The sequence below is a fragment of the Poromitra crassiceps genome (genome assembly GCF_964638095.1).
Source record: "Poromitra crassiceps genome assembly, chromosome: 1".
In the NCBI taxonomy this organism is placed as follows: domain Eukaryota; kingdom Metazoa; phylum Chordata; class Actinopteri; order Beryciformes; family Melamphaidae; genus Poromitra; species Poromitra crassiceps.
Window position 1 is genome coordinate 90,203,475 of NC_139623.1, and position 19,365 is coordinate 90,222,839.

Below are 19,365 nucleotides of genomic sequence, written 5' to 3' on the forward strand. Positions count from 1 at the left end.
GATGTGTGATCGTGTGACAATAAAAGACGGGCTTGTCCGTCTGAAATCGTGGCAGGCTACGCAATTTCTTCTGATTTTACTTTGTAACTAAGATGCTTGGGGGAAATGTAGTGGAGTAAAAGTATCCATTTTATTTGAGAAATGTAGTGGAGTAAAAGTGAAAGTTGACAGAAATATAAATACTCAAGTAAAGTACAGATACTCAGAAAAAATACTTAAGTACTGTACTTAAGTATTTATACTTAGTTACATTACACCACTGCTGGCTCGTCCTCCTCCATGTGCTGGTCAGGAGCGGTGGGCAGCTGCGGTGAAGCGCCCGGGGACCAACTTCTTCCAACCACTGCTGGTCAGACAACAATGTTTTTAGTGGGGGGTTATAGAAGAAACCCCAGGGGAGAACCAGGGAACATGGAAACTCCACACAGAAATGGCCTTTTTTTTTTTACAAGATAGCCCACCTGGGCACTAGGCACCGCACCGAAGGCATGAGGAGACATAACCCCAGTGCCAACAGCATCCTAGGTGAGAATCGAACCCAGGACCTTCTTGTTTGGAGGCGAGAGTGCTCGGCAAGAGTGCTACCACTGTGTCATCGTGCCCCCTACAGACTGGTGCCAAAAACAAAAAAACCATTGAGCGGCGGTTGTGTGGATGAGAATGGCTTGTTGATGAGAGAGGTCAAAGGATAATGGTTAGACTGGTTGGAGCTGACAGAAAGGCGACAGTAACTCGGATAACCTCTTTATAACCGTGGTGAGCAGAAACGCATCTCAGAGAATGGAACACGTCCAGCCCAGAGGCGGATGGCACTTTGGTAGTTGGTTGACACTGAGCTGAAGGCTGATACTGTACCCACCCAGTATTAGTAAGGTAAGTTGTTCCCAATAAAGTGCTCGGTGAGTGTGTGTGTGTATGGGAGTGAGGGGGTTGCTAACAAGCATTACCTCTCCTCATGCACATTCATGGGTCAGTGAAAAAAGAAGTGGGCCCTCCAGAGAGATAAGTGAAAAAAAGGTGTGTTTGGATTTGCAAATTGTAAATTCGCAATGCTCGATAAATAATGTGAACAATCAATTACCAGTCATGAGTGTCAGTTAACTGGCCGGTAAATCACAGAGCTTTCATTGCCGGCATATGTGCTGGATCTGATTCTCTGCTAAAGAGGGTGTCAAGAAGAAAAATAGCACAGTAGTCCATTACCTCATGGCTTCAAAGGTTCTACTGTGTAATAGGCACATTGTGGATTTTAGAGGCTATTTTATGCCAATTACTGTCGGCATTTCACAAACCCAAGCTTGCCTGGCTGCCAGTAGGGTGCATGGAAACAGGTGAAACACAGAAACGGTTTGTCTCTGTTAGGCCAACAAGGACTATTTCATTGGCTTTTATTCAAGCCTTCAGCAGGGGTTCTCAAACCCTTCAACCAAACTGAGTAGATGTTGTCTTATCATGGAGTCAAGACTTATTATTCTATGGGATCCGCAGGTCCAGGGTGAGAGGTGTTTTCAAGTACTGTATCTGTATTTTACTCAAGTTTTTCTTTAACTTAAGATTTTTTACTTAAAAAACTCGCTAAAAGAAAAAATCTCTACTTTTCTCTACTTTTCTACTCATTGATCAAGTACCAAATGTGATTGGCTGCATGGAACATAAAGAGAAGCAACACGAGAGTGGAGAATTAATGTTTGGGAATTCAGCTGCTAGAATTAACATTATGATTTGTACAATGCAAAATAAATGTCCTAGTTTTTTCTTTTCAGATTTGACTAAGTTTAAGACTATGTGCTTCTCAACATGGTCTCACAGCGGTTCCTGTTGGCAGTCAACAAAACACATCTATTGAGTCATGTACATGGACGGGCTCTTCCTGGTTAATTGGTTGGGGTTAGGGTTTGGGTAGGGGTTAAAAACATGGTTAATTGGTTGGGGTTAGGGTTTGAGTAGGGGTTAAAACGTGGTTAATTGGTTGGGGTTAGGGTTTGGGTAGGGGTTAAAAACATGGTTAATTGGTTTGGATAGGGGTTAAAAACATGGTTAATTGGTTGGGATTAGGGTTTGAGTAGGGGTTAAAACGTGGTTAATTGGTTGGGGTTAGGGTTTGGGTAGGGGTTAAAAACATGGTTAATTGGTTGGGGTTAGGGTAGGGGTTAAAAACATGGTTAATTGGTTGGGGTTAGGGTTTGGGTAGGGGTTAAAAACATGGTTAATTGGTTGGGGTTAGGGTTTGGGTAGGGGTTAAAAATATGGTTAATTGGTTGGGGTTAGGGTAGGGGTTAAAAACATGGTTAATTGGTTGGGGTTAGGGTTTGGGTAGGGGTTAAAAACATGGTTAATTGGTTGGGGTTAGGGTTTGGGTAGGGGTTAAAAACATGACGTGGCGGGATAAAGGTGACAAACACCGGCTCGAACCAACTCCCTCATGACAGGAAGATCTCACTCCTACTCCCGTACAGTACTTGTCTGTGCCCTACTTGAATATAACACGTCACTTTCAGTTGAATTACATTGTCATTCTGAGTGAAAACAACAATACATCAAATATGTGCCGTCACGAAAAAATAGAACAAAATGTGTCCATGTACACAAATCAATAGATTATTGGTTTGTGACTTTCGGGTTGTACTTTCATACTTTAACTTGAGTACACGATTTGAAATGGTACTTCGATTTTTTCCAGAGTAGCCTATACATTATTTAGATGAGTATTTGCACTTTTACTTAAGTAATTACAGTAATTTGTGTACTTCAACAACCACCTCTATCCACAGCCCCTTACCTCCTGCCCCAAAATGTATAAGGGACACTTATGTGAGAACCTGCTGCTCACCTGTTGAGGATTTTCCAAGGTAATAGAGTTAAAGGTCCATGCAGACAAAGGCACTTCCGCACATCTGTTTGCACTGACCCAAACTGTGTGAAAGTGACTTTTATGACAGTGAGCCAAAAAAGGGCCTTGACCTATTCTTACAGTCCCGCCTCGTTCACATCCCTGATCTCTGAATATATGTTTTACACATGCCTCAGGCAAACATACAGAATGTAACGTACACATGCTTCAAAACATTAGAGATGAATCTGTGGACGGAGTTAGTGACCAACTCCGTCCACAGACTTTAACATAAGGAGCTCAAAAGTATATGATTAAAAGAGCTGTTGCTCATAATTGCCTGCCTCTCCTCATGTGTCTATTTAGAACATAACAGAAATGTGCCTTCCACTCTGTGTAACACTAGACTAGACTGAAAACTGTTGTTCGATGGCATCTCAGCAGTGGAAAAATGTACCTCAGTTCTGGGAGCGGACAATCCACGGCGATGCCGATGTGCAAGAGCATTATGAGGAGCCGGCCCACGGTGGGCTCGGTTCTGCTTGAAGCCTCATAAAAGCGACGAACATCTAAGCCCCCTCTCTGCATCCAAGCCTAATTCATTCCTTATAATGTAATGTTTCCACCCACCCTCCCACCTTGGGGAACCCTGGCAGCAAATGAAACGTCCCCTCCTCGCCTCCTCCTGGTTCATGGCATGTCTGTTTTTTATTACAGGTTTACATTTTTTCTTTTCTAGGTTTTTTTCCTCCCCCCTCTCAGCTTTCATTACACAAATGGTTCTTTTTTGGAAATAAGTATACGATGATAAATGACTGTGGAGGCACACACAACGTTTCACCGAGGGCACATGTACTTTTGATGGGGGAGAAAATGGCGAGGGAGGGAGGAAGGTATGGGGGTATGATATGGAGAGAGGCTGGTGAGGTGAGGTTGGGACAGAGAGATGAAGTCCTGCTTTCCTTTTAAAGTTCCTTAAAGAGAGCCGATTTCAAGAAAAATGGCTTGACTTAGGCTTATGAAATCAGAGAAGAATGTCTCACCTAAGGTTCTCCCAATACAAACTTTGCACAACTTTGTGCCTTGCATAATGCTGCCAGGCAAAATGTGCAGTGCAGTGGATCAAACTGGCACCGACCAGCAAGCTGCTGGGCTGGTTAGAACTGCTTTCTATGCTAGTTTTTCATGCTGGAGTGGTTAGCCTGCTTTCTATGCTAGTTTTTCATGCTGGAGTGGTTAGCCTGCTTTCTATGCTAGTTTTTCATGCTGGAGTGGTTAGCCTGCTTTCTATGCTAGTTTTTCATGCTGGAGTGGTTAGCCTGCTTTCTATGCTAGTTTTTCATGCTGGACTGGTTAGCCTGCTTTCTATGCTAGTTTTTCATGCTGGACTGGTTAGGCTGGTTTCTATGCTGGTTTTTTATGCTGGACTGGTTAGCATGGTTTCTATGCTAGTTTTTCATGCTGGACTGGTTAGGCTGGTTTCTATGCTGGTTTTTCATGCTGGACTGGTTAGCATGGTTTCTATGCTGGTTTTTCATGCTGGACTGGTTAGCATGGTTTCTATGCTGGTTTTTCATGCTAGACTGGTTAGCCTGGTTTCTATGCTGGTTTTTTCATGCATGATGGAGCAAAAACTTGATATCTTTGATAACATGAAAGACTTAAAGAATTGCGGCGTAACTCCCGTCACCTTTAAAAGCCACTGCTGATGGGTCCAGATGAATTCCAGCCCGTTCCCAGTGTGGTGCGGCCCATACCGGGAAACGCCCACCAACACCTGCCAATCACGCTGGCCGTGGCTGCAGTTTGGCTCTCCTCCAATCAGCCCTTTTATAACGTCTCCGTCTGGCAGCTTCTGATGAGGTGCTAAGTTTTAATAAAGGCTGAGATAAACTCCCAACAAGGTTGCTTTCATATCTCGTCCAAGAACTGTTCCTTTGTTTGCCAAAGTGCCCAACACTTCGTCTTGTGCATTTACACTTCAGTAGGCTTCAAAAGCTGCTGCTATAGCATCATCTGAGCAGTGGATGAAAAGGCTTTCTGAAAGCTTTTCCTGAGCTGTTTTCCACTCTCAACTGGCTCAGTAGAGGGGGCGGGGCTACCAAGTAAATATCCTAGGTTGGCATTTGTTTCCTTAATGATTATGGACTTTGTTGATGCCATTACAATTGCAAGTAATTGCACTGGAGAAGCAGAATGTCCATAAAGTAAACCTGAGAAAAGCCATCCACCGCCCAGTGTTGTTTGAGGATCACTGTGCTGCTGGCTCCTGTGCTTGTGGTATACAGTATTATGTGGAGACTCACTGTGGTGGTCCAGTTTCAATAAAGAGGAATAGATGGAGGGACTTCATTTGGTACCACATCTGTTTCTCTCACTTTCTCACACACACCCCCCCCCCCACACACACACACACACACACAGACATAACCACAAACATGCACATATTAAAGTTATCAGGAAAAAAGGATGAAAATACAGTATGCTTTATATTTTTATTTTCGTCCTGAAATCGTGCCAAGAAGCTGTCAGAATGACGCGGCCTCGTCTCAACGCCCACGCCACTCTCTCAGAAGTCCATCATCTTCTAAAGCTTTCAATGGCCATCTCTCTCCCTCCTATCCTGCTGCGTTTCTGGCTTTTATGAACCATCTGGCTCAGTTCTCCGAGGAACCATGACCGACTGTGATCGCCGGAGCTCTTTGCGAGTCGTACGGAGCCACTGGAGAACTCGAAGTATACCTGTCGGCTTGCGTCAAGGTATGAGGGTCAAATCCAACTCAACTTGCAACGGAGCTGCACAGAGCCAGGCTGGCCCTCTCACAGCTTCACAAACTAGTGCTGCATGGTGGTTTCCTCCAGCATTTATAGCCTTATGACAACGCCAGACAGTTTGTTGCTTTGCCTCCAGAGTTAACAGAATAGAGATGGTTGAGCGATTGCATAGAAAACAGCAGGGTCTGTGTCTGTTTTCTGTAGGACAAATGCATCGCCGGCATAAAGGAATGAATCTCCTAGGATTTTAAGCTGGAGACTTGAATTTGAACCATGACACAAGTCATGTACAGTATATACTGTACAACACATTGAAAGGAGTTTGAGTCAAGTGTGATCATCCCACTACATGAAAACGTTTTCAAAAGAGACTGCCAGAGAGAGAGAGAGAGAGAGAGAGAGAGAGAGAGAGAGAGAGAGAGAGAGAGAGAGAGAGAGAGAGAGAGAGAGAGAGAGAAAAACTGGCCACGAAGAATGAACACCTTGATTCAAATCCAAATAAAATGAAGTGGTGGTTTCAGACTACCGGGGCCGTTTGCCGTTTTATGGCAGAGGCTGATTCATTTCATTAGTCTGGCAGGTGGGAGATAGAGAGCATCTGAGGGAGAGGAAAACAAGAAGAGAGTGGATTTCAATGGGGGCAGCTGGACTGGAAAGGAAAAAGTGCAAGCTAAGAAAGACTCGCTGTGGAAAGCCCCTATGATACATACTACTCTCTACAGATATAGTTCCGATCACACACACACAAACATGCATGCAGAAGCATCTACACACACTGCCATGCTCATGCACCCGCACGCAGAAGCTTACACAAACACACATTTGATTTATTTAGATTCATAAAACCCCAAAATGTTCAACAAAAGTTATGCAAGAATGAAATAAAGTAACGGCACCAACAAACAATTTCCGCTTACAATACCCAAACAAACAAATCAAACTTCCCACCATCCTCATATTACTTTAGACTTTGAGATGCAACTATAGCCTCAGATTAAAGTCCGGTTTGGGGCTTCCTGGTGGGATTGAGGTCAATCAGATTCTTTTGCCCTCTCTCTTCCAATTTTCCCATCAAAATGTGCAGTATACAAACTGATCAAATAGAAATGCAAGAAAAACAAGTAAAATGGTCATGTTTTGGCTGTCTGTGTATACTGTATAGCCTAGTGACCTGGCAACCCAGCTCAGCAGCCAAGCCCGCACCACCAGCGGAGTCGCTTGCGGTCCGCCGATTGTTTACGATTTTTATGGCAAGAAGAGGTAGCATAGCAACATTGTTTAATATCGGTAAGAAAAGAAAAAAAGAGCAAAAATAAACACCGTTTCTGGCGGTCTGTGTCAGAATTCTGTGTTTTTATGTTAACCTGCCCATAATACTTAATTTAATACAGACCATTTTAAAACCCCTCAAGTAGCCTCTTTTCCTACCGCTGCCTCTGTGGTTGTTGAGGGGGGAGAGACACATCATTTAAACAAAAGATAGGAAAGTACACGAGTTGGACTGTGCTTTAAGTTTATAGACAACAGAACTTACTAGTTACTTTCAAAGTTTATAGACAACAGAAGAAACATTTTACCAGCATTGTGATTTGTCCTCACTGCATTGGATTTTATCTTATGAAAAACAAAACTGTTACAGCTCCGGGCATGAATACCGAACGGATGAAACACGGAGTGTCGGCCAGAAAGCTGTAACAACAAGAGCAACGCCGAGTAAAACCTGTGGGGTTTATTGGGTTTGAGTTCCACTCTGTCAGATACTGGCAAGGCAGAGTTTGGCCACACAGTACAGGAGAGAGAAGAAGAAGACGAAGACATTTGAAAGGGAGAGATGGAGTCACAAGTGGAGTTTCCATCCAGGTATTTTTCTGTGAATTTGCAATTTATCTGATTAGAAAAGCTGAAAGAAAACACAGAATTTATATTCAATTTCCTTAATACTGCACAGAGCCTTTCGCGCTAATTTGAGGCAGAATTGCTTAACTCATTGAGTGCCAAGGACGTCGATCGACGTCAAAGTAAATAGTGACGTAGAGTGCCAAAGACGTCGATCGACGTCAAATGCGTTTTTTGACGGTGGGACGTGGATCAAAGCCTCCTGCATCTCCTGTACAAATATTGTAGCTATTGAAGGTGTATAACCTATTTTACGGACTCATTAGGTGGCGACAGTGCTCTCCAGATTAGAGAAAGGTCCGGAAAACAGCAGGAAAAAGCCCCGTGATGAAAGAGAAACCGCTCATGCTGCAGCCAGAGCCATATAGATTGCTCTGGCTGGAGTTAACGTTGGCTGCGAAAAGCATTCAATCCGCGCCCACAACTGAGCCTCTCTGTCTCTGCTGTATAGTTTCTGCACACGATTAGCCGCCAGAAAAGCAGCACCCGACGCCGAAGGGCCAAACCATTCTCAGCAGTCCGGTTTGGCTTTGTGTCACGCTGGGAGCCGGCGCACAAAAACGGAGCACTCCGAAAATAGACGCTGGGTGCGTGAGGCTGTGTGTTAGTGTGGGGAGGAGTTTGCAGCTGAGGGGGGGGGGGGGGGAGGGGGGGGGGGGCACGCAGGGCACCACACAACCACACCATGTCACTACATCAGAAAATATTAGCTTCAGACTCAGTGAATGTGCTTGAAATGCTTCATTTCACAAAAGGCGGAATAACTCAGCTTCTAATTTGAAACGCATGTTTTTGCTCAAAACAACCTATCTTCTCCGGCTCATAACTAAAGAACGGAAAATGGTATCAATAAACTTTTTTTGCTGACGATACAATAGAGTCTCCTCGTTCTTTGTGCGTGTTCGGTGTTTACATAGTAATATCACACAATATTCTGTGGGCCTCGAGAAATCACTGAAAACGCTCTGAAACTCTGGCACTGGGAGCGTCCGTTCTCCAAAAGTGGCTGGCACTCAATGAGTTAAGCATAAGCAACACATTCTCATCCCAGAGAGTCACATTCTGCTGCTTTAGGTCACGACCCCTCTGCATTACACCCAGGTGAAAGCTACAATGTTCCCTCCTTTTTGGAGGTGCACGGTAGTCCAGCAGATCTCCCACTCATCTGAAAGTGACACCACCGCTCACATCCGTTCATTTGAAAATTGATTAGGCGTATTGATTATGTTTAGGCAACTAAAACAACTTGGTTATGGTTCGGGTTATGGTTAAAAAATGGAACACACCGGGATGCGAACCTGGCTCTTCCATGTGAAAGGCAAAGGCATGCTCCACCTATCCCACCCCGTCACCCTTAGCGCGCCCCGGCATACGTGAATGTGGCAATCCCGTGGCGTCGCTTTCAGATGTTGTGCGAGGTTCTGCTGGACTACCCTGTAGGTTCTGCTGGACTACCCTGTAGGTTCGGACTACCCTGTAGGTTCTGCTGGACTACCCTGTAGGTTCGGACTACCGTGTAGGTTCTGCTGGACTACCCTGTAGGTTCTGCTGGACTACCCTGTAGGCCTATGTCCAAAAATGACCAAAAATGTACCTTTCACCTCGGGATATAACATCGAGGGACTTGACAAAGCCATGGAATTTGATGCGTTGGGAATGAGAATGGGCTGGCGTAAGCCGTTGAGGCTTTAAGATCCTGAAAAACATAGAAGATTCAATCAGCTGTGTCCCAACACTTGCCTGCTGCTGTAGCTGTTGAAAGATGCAGGCTCACACACAGAAACACATGGATACAGAGTGAAAGACATGGATACACAGTAACAGAAACACATGAATACAGAGTGACAGAAAGACAGAAAGACATGGATACACAGTAACAGAAACACATGGATACAGAGTAACAGACAGACATGGATACAGAGTAACAGAAACACATGGATACAGAGTAACAGACAGACATGGATACAGAGTAACAGAAACACATGGATACAGAGTAACAGAAACACATGGATACAGAGTAACACAAACACATGGATACAGAGTACCAGAAACACATGGATACAGAGTGACGGATACAGAGTAGCACAAACACATGGATACAGAGTAACAGAAACACATGGATACAGAGTAACAGAAACACATGGATACAGAGTGACAGAAACACATGGATACAGAGTAACAGAAACGCATGGATAGAGAGTAACAGAAACACATGGATACAGAGTAACAGAAACACATGGATACAGAGTAACAGAAACACATGGATACAGAGTAACAGAAACACATGGATACAGAGTAACAGAAACACATGGATAGAGAGTAACAGAAACACATGGATACAGAGTAACAGAAACACATGGATACAGAGTAACAGAAACACATGGATACAGAGTAACAGAAACGCATGGATAGAGAGTAACAGAAACACATGGATAGAGAGTAACAGAAACACATGGATACAGAGTAACAGAAACACATGGATACAGAGTAACAGAAACACATGGATACAGAGTAATAGAAACGCATTGATAGAGAGTAACAGAAACACATGGATACAGAGTAACAGAAACACATGGATACAGAGTGGCAGAAAGACATGGATACAGAGTAACAGAAACACATGGATACAGAGTGACAGAAACACATGGATACAGAGTAACAGAAACACATGGATACAGAGTGACAGAAACACATGGATACAGAGTAACAGAAAGACATGGATACAGAGTAACACAAACACATGGATACAGAGTAACAGAAACACATGGATACAGAGTAACAGAAACACATGGATACAGAGTAACAGAAACACATGGATACAGAGTGACAGAAACACATGGATACAGAGTAACAGAAAGACATGGATACAGAGTAACACAAACACATGGATACAGAGTAACAGAAACACATGGATACAGAGTAACAGAAAGACATGGATACAGAGTAACACAAACACATGGATACAGAGTGACAGAAACACATGGATACAGAGTGACAGAAACACATGGATACAGAGTAACATGGAGAGAGATGGAGAGATTGGCCAAAAGGGAGACACATGGAGAAAGAGACACATGGATAGAAATTAGAAACACATGAACAGAAGAAACACATGCAGGTGAGCCTGTCTCCAGCCGGCTCACCTGTGCAGAAGGGACAGGTGTGAGTGTCTCTCCTCCACGCTGCAGCCTACAGCGATAGGGGCGATAGCCTCCAACAACATCTCAGCACCGTGTGCGTGTACCCAGGCACCGGCTAACGCACAACCCCATGCACAGCACATTCCACCCAGCAAAACAACCGTGAGAGACACATGCACACGCACATATCCACGCAAGCAGGGATGCTTACACGCTCACCTATACACATACACACACGCACACGCACACGCACGCACAACACACACACACCTCAGTCAGATCCTCCCCACAGGCACTGAGGCGCATCGATGAAATTCAACCCCAACGACCCCCACAAGCCGCTGCTCCCCATCGCTGAGAGGTAGAGCAGCTCATCCTGAAAGATGTAACTTCTCAGGGAGAGGGACCATGTGGGGGATGCAAGCACCGTGCAAAGTGGGCTGGAGGTGGAGGAATTCAAAGAAAATGGTGGACCGGGCTTTCGCAGGTATGGCTGAATATCCAAATGTAAAATACTGCCGTTTGATCACGACCCCTTGATGAAACTTATTGACGCATGGGGACACACATGGCCATATCTTAGTGCAAGGGCAAACATTATCTTTGCTAGTTTCCCCTTTTTTCCATTTTAATGACCACTGAGTCAGTACATCAAATGACGTGTTTCAGCGAGCCAGTGGTAATTAAAAGAAAAATGAGATTTTGAGTCTAGAAACTAGCAAAGATAACGTATGCCCTTTCACTTGCACTGGGCGTAAATGGCCCGCAGGGTTTTAGTGGCCTATAAACTTAATGAAGTCGTTTTAGTTGCCTAACCATAACCAACGCAGCGACATTATCAAATTAACCGCTGTGATGTTTTCAAATTAACGGTGGAGGAACGTAACCGGCGGCATTGAAAAATGAGGAACAAGAGGTAGGCTACCCCAGGTGTTATAAAGTCAGGGCAAGGACACGGCATCCTGACCATCAGTATGTTGAGGAGTTGGGAGTGAGAATGAGTTGGGACAGGACACGGAGTCCTGACCATCAGTATGTTGAGGAGTTGGGAGTGAGAATGTGTTGGGACAGGACACGGAGTCCTGACCATCAGTATGTTGAGGAGTTGGGAGTGAGAATGTGTTGGGACAGGACACGGAGTCCTGACCATCAGTATGTTGAGGAGTTGGGAGTGAGAATGTGTTGGGACAGGACACGGAGTCCTGACCATCAGTATGTTGAGGAGTTGGGAGTGAGAATGAGTTGGGACAGGACACGGAGTCCTGACCATCAGTATGTTGAGGAGTTGGGAGTGAGAATGTGTTGGGACAGGACACGGAGTCCTGACCATCAGTATGTTGAGGAGTTGGGAGTGAGAATGTGTTGGGACAGGGCACGGAGTCCTGACCATCAGTATGTTGAGGAGTTGGGACTGGGAGTGAGAATGTGTTGGGACAGGATAGTTTTACATGGCAGAGGAGAGGTTCCAGAAAGAAGTCAAAGCTTGAACTGTTATGAACTTGAAGCACAAAGGATGGTGTTCCAAATGGCTGCAAACCAGAATAAATATTGATTGTGATTTCCATATTCATAGGGACACCATTTCAGAAAAGACTCTTAACAGGCTACATCCTTCCTGGGGTTCAGTATTAAGCCTGATTAGAAGCATTAGTGCTTTATGATCCCTGTAAGAAGAGAAAAGGAAATGTGTCGTAGCCACCATGTTTGCCATCTTGGCTCTGTGTGCGCGCATGTGTGAGCGTGCGTGTGTGTGCGCATGTGTGCGTGTGTGTGTGTGTGTGTGTGTGTGTGTGCCCACTTGGCAGTTAAGAGTCATTAAAGCAGGGCGTGCAGGAGCCATCCAGCGGTTTCTTCTCATTAATGAAGAACAGCAGTGACAACCGCAAGAACACACACACGCGCACACACACACACACACACACACACACACACACACACACACACACACACACACACAGACAAACACTATAAAAACAGCACGAGGCATACGCACACAGACAAACATACACACTGACTGATCTCACTGTTTGTCTTGGGTTCAGCTCCCCGCTGCGTTCTGCGGCACACTCTCTTTCCCCTTTCCGCCTGTATTAAGTGTGATGACCCTATAAACACACACACGCGCGCGCGCGCAGGCACGCACATACGCGCACACACACACACACACACACACACACACACACACACACACACACACACACAGAATTTTACAAAAACAATGCTTGTGCTGTGCTCTGTGGTTGACTTAAGGGTCATATGCTGGAAAATGAATGAATAAAAATAAAAATAACAGGCATAAAACGGCAAACCACAAACTAAGTACATTCAAAGTATTGCAAGGTTTGAAACACTGACATTCAAGCTTGTTATCAAAGCAAATGAACCAAATAATTTGAGTGATATTAACTATACTCAATAGAATGTGGGCTTTTAGGGCAGCTACAGTATCATTTCCTATAGTAAAACAGCATTACTTCACCATGAAAAACTCAATGCCAATCCAAGTCAAACAAGGTCATGAGGAGGTTGTGATGAGAAGATGAGGTGATGGCGGGACGGGGGAAGTTGTGTGACAAACCGTTCACTCCCGGGGCAACAGCCCTCGCCACTTCCAGGCCGGCTCTTAAAGAGGATGTTGTGTGTCCGTTCAGAGTGGTTCTGCACTTTCTCACTGGCAGCTCTGTCGGACAGTCATTTTCAAAAGCCTAGCCCCTGAACTTTGCCTGTTTACTAGCCGCATGTGTGGCAAACAGTCTCCGGGCTAAGAGACAGACCGCCTGGCTAAGGGACAGAACACCCGGGCTAAGAGACAGACCGCCTGGCTAAGAGACAGACCGCCTGGCTAAGAGACAGACCGCCTGGCTAAGAGACAGACCGCCTGGCTAAGAGACAGACCGCTCGGCTAAGAGACAGACCGCCCGGCTAAGAGACAGACCACCCGGCTAAGAGACAGACCACCCAGCTAAGAGACAGACCGCTCGGCTAAGAGACAGACCACCCGGCTAAGAGACAGACCGCCCGGCTGAGAGACAGACCGCCCGGGCTAAGAGACAGACCGCCTGGTTAAGACACAGACAGACCGCCTGGCTAAGAGACAGACCACCCGGCTAAGAGACAGACCACCCGGGCTAAGAAACAGACCACCTGGCTAAGAGACAGACCACTTGGCTAAGAGACAGACCGCCTGGCTAAGAGACAGACCACCCGGCTAAGAGACAGACCACCTGGCTAAGAGACAGACCGCCTGGCTAAGAGACAGACCACCCGGCTAAGAGACAGACCACCCGGCTAAGAGACAGACCGCCTGGCTAAGAGACAGACCACCCGGCTAAGAGACAGACCATCTAGCTAAGAGACAGACCGCCTGGCTAAGAGACAGACCACCCGGCTAAGAGACAGACCACCCGGCTAAGAGACAGACCGCTCGGCTAAGAGACAGACCGCTCGGCTAAGAGACAGACCACCCGGCTAAGAGACAGACCACCCGGCTAAGAGACAGACCACCCGGCTAAGAGACAGACCGCTCGGCTAAGAGACAGACCACCCGGCTAAGAGACAGACCGCCCGGCTGAGAGACAGACCGCCTGGTTAAGACACAGACAGACCGCCTGGCTAAGAGACAGACCACCCGGCTAAGAGACAGACCACCCGGGCTAAGAGACAGACCACCTGGCTAAGAGACAGACCACTTGGCTAAGAGACAGACCGCCTGGCTAAGAGACAGACCACCCGGCTAAGAGACAGACCACCTAGCTAAGAGACAGACCGCCTGGCTAAGAGACAGACCACCCGGCTAAGAGACAGACCGCCTGGCTAAGAGACAGACCGCCTAGCTAAGAGACAGACCACCCGGCTAAGAGACAGACCACCCGGCTAAGAGACAGACCGCCTGGCTAAGAGACAGACCGCCTGGCTAAGAGACAGACCGCTTAGCTAAGAGACAGAACACCCGGGCTAAGAGACAGACCACCTGGCTAAGACACAGACCGCACGGCTAAGAGACAGACCGCCTGGCTAAGAGACAGACTGCCTGGCTAAGAGACAGACCGCCCGGCTCAGAGACAGACCGCCCGGCTCAGAGACAGACTGCCTGGCTGAGAGACACACCGCCCAGCTATCACTTAGTTTGAATGTTTCCTTTGCTCAAGGCTGTCCTCTAGCCAGAGTCCTGCGCGGGTCTGATTTTCAAGACCCGGGCCCGCGACGTGCAATACCAACCCCGCCCCGCACATATGTCCACTCGGTACCACAACCCACCCCGCCCCGCAGACATGAGACCCGCGCCCTGACCCGGAACCGCATAATAACGTTAATCTGCAGTGCAAACATTTTGTAGTGACCCTAACGAAACTGCCACCGTCTCACACGGGAGGCGAATAGCAGTCTTTCTGGCCAAGACCTGTCAGCTGATGTACGTTAATTAGCTTTTAGCAGCTGCTGATTAACCAGCTGGTTATCTCTGCTATCAGACACTACAGACAGTGACAGCAAGCAAAGTGACTTACCAGCTATTTCCAATATATCAGGTATAATCCAACCATACTGCCTTTATGATTGCTGTTGCAGTAACCTCTCCACATTCACGGTATCCAATCCATGTTGTTGCCTGTTGCTATGAAAACAGCCAGTGTGTATGGTTGTAGTGGAGGCTAACGTTAGCCTCCTACAGTATCTGTCCGACTCGTATTGTCTCCAATCAATCACCTTGACCCCGCAGCTGAGCTTTGAATGTTTTGTGCAGTCCATATAGCATCACACAATGCGCATACTTGAACTGATGCCGGTTATGTAAACAAAGCGGAAAACGTGCGTCAAAAACTATTCGTCTCTTCCCTCTGCCTGCATCTCACTCAGACCAGCTGCCAGACACACCCCCTGCCTCATGCTCCAGATTACCGTAAATACTGAGAATTCAGTCTGAGTGCAACAGAAAAATGTATGGCTCCTACGTTGTTCTACTACCCGCCCACATTTAGTTCATTTTTACCCGCGCCCCGACCCGGTAATTTATAGAAGTGTATTTTTTACCCGCACCCCGTGTTTTCTTGCGGGTACCCGGCGGGGCCCCGCGGAAGCCCGACCCGGTGCAGGACTCTGCCTCTAGCGGCATCTGAATTCTATCATGACTTTTTACTGTACAGTATCTGTTTTTCTTTTGATACATTCACTTTGAAATGCAATGTTACCTTCTCAAGATATTCTCCTCTCATCTCTTCCCGCTCCATTCCTCCTGCCTCTCCCTCCTCCGCACTCCTACATATCGCTTTCAACTTTCCTCCCAGTGCGTTTCCCACAGCTGCGCACGAGAGAGAGGGGACACCTGCAGTGATTTGTGGCACCCTAATGAGTCAGACTCTGCCGCGCTTCTCCTCCCAGGCCGTGAGATAACACCTCTCGCCTTACCTCCATCCACAGCTCAGGAGGCTGCAGGCAGGGCTTCCAGGGGCGGATGGGGGCACCAGGGTGACCTAAGGGCCAGGGGGCAGAGAGGGAGAGAGGGTGAGAAGAATGGAAAAAGAGGCAGGGAGGCGGGCAGGAGGTGGAGGACTTGCAGGTGTCCAAACTCCCCTGGCTATACGGACAGGTGCATTGCACCTGTGCCACATCTGTCCAGTCGCTTGCATGCCGACGTGGAGCACGGACACTCTCCACTACCAGCTGCACTCTCTCTCTCTCTCTCCATTTCACAGATACCCCCGCCCCTGCCTCCCAAAACACACACACACACACACACACACACACACACACACACACACACACACAGCCCTGTTCTTTCACACTCAATCACATACACACATTCTACGGTGCACCCCACACACCTCAGTGAAAGCAGATCAGATCATTGTGTTGGCTAGTGTTACAGGTCAGGAGGTCTCCAGTCACTTGGCATCCCTGGGCGGCTAACAGCTGTGGGGAGCAGCTATCAATCACATGCAGCAGCACCTGATAAGGACATCATGATGGATGGCTGCACGGACACTCCCTAAAGGTCTCACAGGGGTGTGTTGCCTTCTTCTTCTGCTGGTTCAAGGAATAGTGTGCCCCAAAATGAACATTCTGTCATCATCTACTCACCCTCGTGCCAAATGAAACACAGGTGAAATGTGTTAGTCTATATCACTGAAATAACTATAAATGGAGAGAGGATGTCTACCTCTCCCCAGTATGCTCAGTGAAGCCAAAATCACCCTCATTCTTTAACCCGATTCTAAGCAGTAGCTCTTTTGGGTTGAAACCTCAGTGTGAGGTCCCTGCCCCCTCTCTGAGCTTTCCATGTAGCTACGCCATATCTCACCAGGGCTTAAAATTCGGCGCGGGATTGCGGGAATCCCGCACATTTTCCCGAATTCCCGCATATTTTCAATTTATAAAGGGGCCGTAATCCCGCAATGGTTTGTGTGGACCGATCTGTGTTTGTGCGGAACGTTGCTGCATTCAAATGACTGGCCAAATTTCACTTCCTTGGCCAGTTGACAACAAACATTAGCACGCTAGCTCTGTCCACTCAGTCCTCTCTCGACATCAACGCTCCTCTGCTGGTTTCTCGTGGATACAGACAGCTGCTTGCAAACGTGATTGATCGCTGGCTAAAAAGGAAACCTACGTCGTCAGAAGGGGGACCCGCTCAGAAAAAACAAACGGCCGAACAACAAGGCACTTCTAGTGGTAACGTTAACGTAACACCGAGTAACGTCAGTGTCAGTGATGTTTACGTTATTGACGATGAAGAAATCGATAGTGACAATGACATTAATAACGTTAATTCTCCCGATGCCGAGTGCCAGTGATGTCGACGTTGTTTATGTTCCAGAGAACGAGAACGACGTTAATGAACCCGAGACACGCAGCACCCATAGTGTAAAGACGAAAAAGATCAAACCTAAAGATAAGTTTCAGCAGAAATGGTACATACTATTTCCATGGCTTGAGCAAAAGGAGGGTGAAATGAGCTGCTCAATTTGTAAAATGCATGGTGCTGTGTGAATTACATAGTGAATTCCGCTGCTTAACATTCTGTAACTATGTACTTTTATAATATGAGTTGAGTAGGCTAAACCCTACTTCAACTTCTAACTGAGTCTATTTTTAGTTGAGAATTTGCACTTTTACTGGGAACTCGGTTAGTGTCTCGCCCCAAAGTCTACTATAGATCCCCCCAAAGTCTATAGATCCCCCCAAAATGTATAAATCCCCCCTATCTGAAGAACATAAGGGAAGGAATTCCCCCTAGTTTGCAAAGTGAATTGTAAGCTCTGCTCACTATGCTGACTTTCTGCTGGACTCAGAACCAGCTGAAGGTAAGCAACCACGCAACATTAGTCATATTTAAAAAAAGAAATAACACGAATGTTCCAGTCTCTCGCCTATGTATGGAGCCCGGATGAGACCCTACGCTACTACTGTATGACGCAACTGCTATTCCCGAACACATGTACGCAGGGCTATGCAGAGGGGACGGCCATTGATTGGCTGTGAGAGCTGTCAATCAGCTATTTTATCATCAAATAACTACTTAAAAACAAACTGATCAGAAAAATTACCACTTGCACAGGCATTAGCGTGATAAGAACTATCTAAAATGATACAAACCATCTTTGGGAAAAAAACGTCTACTTTGATTGTTTAGTTTGGTTCATTTTCCCATCCACTAACATGGCGGAGGCAGGCCTTGTGACCTATATCCTATATCCAAGGCATCAGGCCTTGTGACCTCTATCAGAATACCATGCCAGTCGGAATTATAGTATTATTATTATTATATTATTATACTTGGAAACCGTTTTATAAAAGCAATATAGCACTCGAGCTGCGTGGTGTTGTGGCATATATCCCGCTGATAAGCTGTTATCTCACGAGGCCGCAGGCCGAGTGGGATAACAGCTTATCAGCGGGATATATTTGCCACAACACACTTGCTCTCATGCTATATTGCTTAATTATACCATGGTCTGGGTGAATACTCGAATCTGATTGGCTGCAGGGTGTCCATTAATTTGTGATAATGTACAGTGATAATGTACACCTAGCTAAATGGTCTTCATCGTTCATATCAATGCGCCAGGATCACGACAGAGCCCTTTGAGCTCTATATGAGGGATCAGCCGAGCAGCATTTTGGTAAACAAACCGCGTCACTGGGTGGCAACGGCAATGGAACCCTATGGAGCCCAAGTGGCGCGAGGCTTGTGTGTCTGACTCTAGCTAGTTAACTCTGTTTACATTTTAAAAACTGCGACAGTTCACACAACTTTAACACGACATGCATATATTATACATGAAACCCTTGAGCTAATTCTGCTCTCACTCAGAATGTCAAAATATAAGCGATGTGATGTAGCCTATAGTTTTTGAGATATTAGCGTTTGTTTGGCACAACTCATACTATTAACTGCCACGGGGTTCCGCATTTCTGGGTGGCAAGTGACGTCACGCTGATTCATCCTATTTAGAAATCTGTCGTTTTCGGAGATCTGCTGATGTTGTCAGCTGACAGAAGCCGGGCTCTCCGCTGTCAACTGTCAAACCAGCTCTGTTTACAACTTTGCAGCAAGCCAGTCAGGCGCTCGCGACTCTATCACTGATACAAATCAAGTCGAAGAGGAAAAAGATGAGATCAACAAAAAGAAAACAACGAAATGGGCAGTTAACAGCAACACACTGAGAGATGTCCTTGTACAAAACATACCTGGACTCCAACATAGAAAGCTTCAGATGGTTTTCAGTC